The sequence below is a fragment of the Zea mays genome, chromosome 1 (assembly GCF_902167145.1).
Source record: "Zea mays cultivar B73 chromosome 1, Zm-B73-REFERENCE-NAM-5.0, whole genome shotgun sequence".
NCBI classification, from domain to species: Eukaryota; Viridiplantae; Streptophyta; class Magnoliopsida; order Poales; family Poaceae; genus Zea; species Zea mays.
Window position 1 is genome coordinate 73,156,014 of NC_050096.1, and position 6,000 is coordinate 73,162,013.

The window sequence follows — 6,000 nt, forward strand, 5'->3', positions numbered from 1 at the left end:
AGGGACTTGTCAGTTTCTGGGAAGATCCATGGTGTCTTGGGCTTCAAAGAAACAAAACTCAGTAGCTCTATCCACCGCCGAAGCCGAGTACATTGCTGCAGGACATTGTTGTGCACAATTACACTATATGAGGCAAACCCTTAGGGACTATGGCTACAAGTTGAGCAAAGTCCCTCTCCTATGTGATAATGAGAGTGCAATTTGCATGACGGATAATCCCGTTGAGCATAGCCGCACTAAGCACATAGACATCCGGTATCACTTTTTGAGAGATCACCAACAAAAGGGGGATATCGAAATTGCTTATGTCAGCACTCACAACCAATTAGCTGATATCTTTACCAAGCCCCTAGTTGAAAAGACTTTTAGCAAGCTTAGGAATGAGCTAAACATCTTAGATTCTCGGAACTTTGATTGAAACATTGCACACATAGCTCATTTATATACCTTTGATCATGTCTCTTTCATTTGGTACAAATGCATATTTCTTATTCTTCTTGTGCCAAAGCTAAGACTAATGTGCCTTGAAGTGTATTTCTATCCTTAGTCTTAGATTGAAAGGGAAATGGAGTATTCGGCAAAGGCAAGGCTTCCACTACATCTCTCACGATATCATTTATCCTTTGCCCTACTCATAAACTTTCCTTCATATCCTTTTACAATGAGGGAGAAAAGAAAAGGCCTCTCAAGTTTCTTCATTTTTGGCGATTAATGTCAAAGGGGGAGAATTAATAGGCCTAAATCAAAAGGACCACACCACCACCTTGTTTTTCAAAAACTATTTCACAAAGGGGGAGAAATTATTTAAATTGCAAAAACCCTCTTGACACCTAAGAGGAGAACTTCTTCAGGGGGATCTTTTATTTAGCCAAAGGAAAAGCATTTGAAACAGGGGGAGAACTTTCAAAATCTGGAAAATGCTTTTTGAAACCATATTCTTATACCATTGGCTATTTGCAAAACAATTTGAAAAAGACTTTTCCAAAAGATTTGCAAAACAAGGAAAGTGGTGGAAATGTGGCCCTAAATGTTAAACTAGAAGAAAGCAACTAAATATACTTAGAAATACTTTCAAATTGTTTAATTCAAAGCAACTTATGCACATCTATCAAATTGCAAACTAGTTACATTTCTACACTTTATATTTTCTTTGGTTTGTGTTGGCATCAATCACCAAAAAGGGGGAGATTGAAAGGGAAATGGGCTTATACATTTCCTATAATCGATTTTGGTGTTTGACGTCCATCACAAACCACTTGGACTAACTAGTTTGCCTAGTTGTCATTTATCTTAGGTGCATAAAGTTCAACATAAACCAACAAAGAAAATGAGTTGGGGAACTCTACAAAGTTTGGAGCAAAAACAAGTATTGACGCAGTGAGTGGCACACCGGACACTGTCCGGTGCCCCAGGCTACAGCCCTCGCGAACTGGCCGCTCTCGGGTTTTCTCAGAGCTCATCCGCTATAATTCACCGGAGTGTCCGGTGAGGCACCAGATTGTTCGGTGCGCCAATGGAGCAACGGTCAACTTCGCCAACGGTCGACTACGCTGATGGAGGAACAGTGAATAGTGTAGAAGTCAGAACTGCAAAGTCAGGACGCATCGGACTGTCCGGTGTGGCACCGGTCTGTCTGGTGCGGCAAGAGGACAAAGGAATTCAACGGTCAACCGCTCCAAACCCAAACGGTCGGCTGACATGACACGCACCGGACAATGAATAGTGTTATGTCCGGTGCACCACCAGACTGTCCGGTGTGCCCGTCGACAGCAAAGTCAGCCAACGGCTAGGAAGTGGTTGGAGGCTATAAATACCCCAACCACCTCCATTCAAGCCATCCAAGCCTTCCAACCTTCACATTCAATACTAGAGCAAAGGCATACACTCCAAATACATAATCAAAGCAATCAATCCTCTCCAAGCTCCGAAATCAACTCAAGTGCTTAATGACTTGAGAGAGGGTGATTTGTGTTTCTTTTGTAGCTCTTGTTGCTTGGATTGCTCTCTTCTTCTCACTCTATTTCTTCTAAGTGCTTTGTAAAGATAGCAAGAGACACCTATTTGTGTGGTGATCCTTGCGGGGTCTTAGTGACTCGGGTGATTAAGGAGAAGCACTCAACCGGTCTAAGTGACCGATTGAGAGAGGGAAAGGGTCGGAATAGACCCATCCTTTGTGGCGTCCTCAACGGGGAGTAGGTTATTTGGAACCGAACCTCAGGAAACAAATCGCCGTGTTCACTTGTGTTGATCTTCACCGCTCGATTTGTTTCTTCCCTCTCCTCTCTCTCTAAAGTTCCCTTGCTCATATTGTGTTGAGTTTGCTCTCAAAGTTATTCGCATTAATTGAGCAACTCATAGCAAGAGGAACTATCTTCCGCATTCCGAATTCGAGATTATTTATTTCTAACCCTAACCGCGGGTGAAGTGTGTGTTCAAAGTTTATAAATTTCAGGTTTTGCCTATTCACCCCCCTCTAGACGACTTTAAAGAACCATGCTTATTTGTATGCTCATGTTAAGAATGCTTCTCATAATGCTCATGATGCTCATGTTGATTGTGTTGTGCCTGCTATGCGTCATGATGATGTTTATTCTTCGTATGCCATAACTGCTTCTTCTAGTTCTTCATATGCTCATGGTAGAAGTAGACCTAGGCACCATGCTCATCATGTTGCTTCTCATGTGCCTAAGAATAGGAATGCATCATATGGTCATTATGTTTCATATAGTACGCTTGAAGCATCCTATTTGTTATATTACAAGTTAGGTCGTGTCGTTGCTTCTCATGTGGGACCCAAAAGCAAGAATGGTAAAACTTGCATTTGGGTACCAAAATCCCATGTAACTAACCTGATAGGACCCAACACTAGTTGAGTACCTAAACCCCAAGCCTAAATTATCTTGCAGGTTTATGCATCCAGGGGCTCAAGTTGGATTATTGATAGCGGGTGCAAAACTCACATGATGAGGGGAGAAGCGAATGTTCTCTTCCTATGTCAAGAACAAGGATTCCCACGACACGATCATCTTTGGAGATGGGAACCAGGGCAGGGTAAGGGGTTCGGTAAGATTGCAATTACTACCAAGCATTCCATTTCTAATGTCTTTTTGGTAGAATCACTTAGTTCTAATTTGCTTTTTGTTAGCCAACTTTGTCATATGGGTTACAATTGCTTATTTACAAATTTAGATGTAATTGTCTTTAGAAGAAGTGACGGTTCATTAGCTTTTAAAGATGTATTAGATGACAAGCTTTATTTGGTTGATTTTACAAAACAAAATGTTGATCTAGATGTATGTTTAATCGCTAATACCAACATGGGCTGGTTGTGGCATCGTTGTCTAGCACATGTTGGAATCAAGAACCTTCATAAAGTTCTAAAGGGAGAACATGTGTTAGGACTAACTAATGTCTGTTTTGAGAAAAATAAACCTTGTGTAGCATGTAGCAGGTGGGAACAAGTCATCCAAGCAAGAACGTAATGACTGACAAGACCATTGGAGCTACTTCATATGGATCTCTTCGGACCCATTGCTTATCTTAGCATTGGGGGACGTAAGTATGGTCTTGTTATAGTTGATGACTATTCTTGCTTCACTTGGCTATTCTTTTTGTAGGATAAATCTGAAACCCAAGGAACTCTCAAGCGCTTCTTAAGACGAGCTCAAAATGAGTTCAAATTGAGAACAAAATAAGATAAGGAGCGACAACGGTTATGAGTTCAAGAACCTTCAAGTGGAAGAATATCTTGAGGAGGAAGGCGTCAAGAACGAGTTCTCCGCCCCCTACATGCCACAACAAAATGGCGTAGTGGAGAGGAAGAATAGGACACTCATCGACATGGCGAGAACAATGCTTGGAGAGTACAAAACATCAGATCAGTTTTGGGTGGAATCTGTGAACACGACTTTCCACACCATAAACCGACTCTATCTACATCGCCTCCTCAAGCAAACTACGTACATGCTTCTAATCAGTAACAAACCCAATGTATCTTACTTTCGTGTATTTGGGAGCAAATGCTACATTTTGGTTTCAAGACGTAGGCATTCTAAATTTGCTCCCAAAGGTGTTGAAGGGGTTTTTTCTTGGTTATGATTCAAATACAAAAGCATATAGGGTCTTCAACAAATCCTCTAGACTAGTTGAAGTCACTAGTGATGTTGTATTTGATGAGACTAATGGCTCTCCAAGAGAGCAAGTTGATCTTGGTGATGTAGATGAGAATGAGGTTTTGACGGTCGCACTAAGAACCATGGCGATTGGAGATGTACGACCACAGGAACATCAAGAACAAGATCAACCATCTTCTTGAACTATGGCGCAACCCCCTACTCAAGATGAGGAACATGTACCTCAGGACGATGGCATTGATCAAGGGATTGCGCATGAAGAAGAAGATAATGAGGAAGAAGATGTTCCACAGGTACCTCCACCCTAAGTCTACACCACCATACAACGTGATCAACTGGTGGACCAAATCCTAGGGGATATAAGCAAGGGAGTAACCACTCGATCTCGTGTTGCAATTTTTTGTGAACATTACTCCTTTGTCTATTCTATTGAGCCTCTCAGGGTAGAAGAAGCTTTGAAGGATCCAGACTAGGTGGTGGCCATGCAGGAAGATCTCAACAACTTCAAGAGAAAAGTCTAGAGCTTGGTGCCACGTCTAAAGCAAAACATTGTGACAACCAAGTGGGTGTTCCATAACAAACAAGATGAGTATAGAGTGGTGACAAGGAACAAGGCTCGACTTGTGGCAAAAGGTTATGGCCAAGTCATAGGTTTGGACCTTGAGGCTAGGTTAGAGTCAGTTCATATTTTATTGGCCTACGCTTCTCACCATTCTTTTAAGTTTTTTTCAAATGGACATGAATATCGCCTTCCTCAATCAAGGATGATAGGTACCTCGACCATGTATACATGCTCTCTAAGGCACTCTGTGGGCTTAAGCAAGCACCAAGAGCATGGTATGAATACCTTAGAGATTTTCTTCTTATTTACATCCTTCTTCTTATGGGATTTGAAACCTAAGTTGATGGATTCGTCCTCCTTTTTTGGCTCCTCGATTTCCTTCTCCACCTCTTTCTCCTTGAGCTTTTGGGATCCTTCCCCTGCCATCGCTTCGGGTTGTTAGACCTTAAATGAAGGGCCAAGCTTTGATATCAATTGAAAGTCACCTAGAGGGGGGGTGAATAAGCGAAACTTGAAATTTATTACTTAAAAATAAAACTTAATCCCAATTAGGGGTTAGAACAATATATAAGTTAATCGGAGTAAGGAGAGTTCTTCTGAGGTAGTTGCTCTTTTGAATTCAAGGAATTTAACTGTGAGCAACAAGAGAATGTATGAAGAGAATCAATCGCAAGAGAACTTAGGAAGGAAAGGAGTAAAACAAATTGCAACAAAAAGAACACAATAGAGAGACAACAATTTGTTTAACGTAATTCGGTTTCCAAAAGAAACCTACGTCTTTATTCAGGAGTCCCTAAGGACTGGGCCTAGTTCAACCCTTTTCTCACTCAAACGATCATCAAGATCAAACTTGAGTTCCCTTTGCCTTTCTGAATCGAGAGACCACAAGTCTTCGCAAACGTTGAAGGCTCTTGATAGCTTTACAATGGATGGGTGCCTTGCACCAAGACGCAAGAACGAAACACACACTCTTATCTTTAGCACTCTCACAACGCTCTTTCGCAAATCACACGCAAATAGCTATATCTATACTGAATTCACTATTTTGTGGCACTTGGTAGGCTTTGATCACTTATAAGTGTTGCTCTAGTGTATTGGAGTTATTGCACAACTCTTATGTATTGAATGAGCTAGTTAGGGGTGTTTTTATGGCCCCCAACCACCCAAATAGCCATTGGAACAATCTCCCAAAAATTGCTCGGGTGCACCGGACCATGAACAGTGCTTGGTCCGGTGCACACTAGACCGCTGTCAAATTGCTATTTTTATTGAATGTTCCAAACATGATCTTAGGTGGGCCCTACC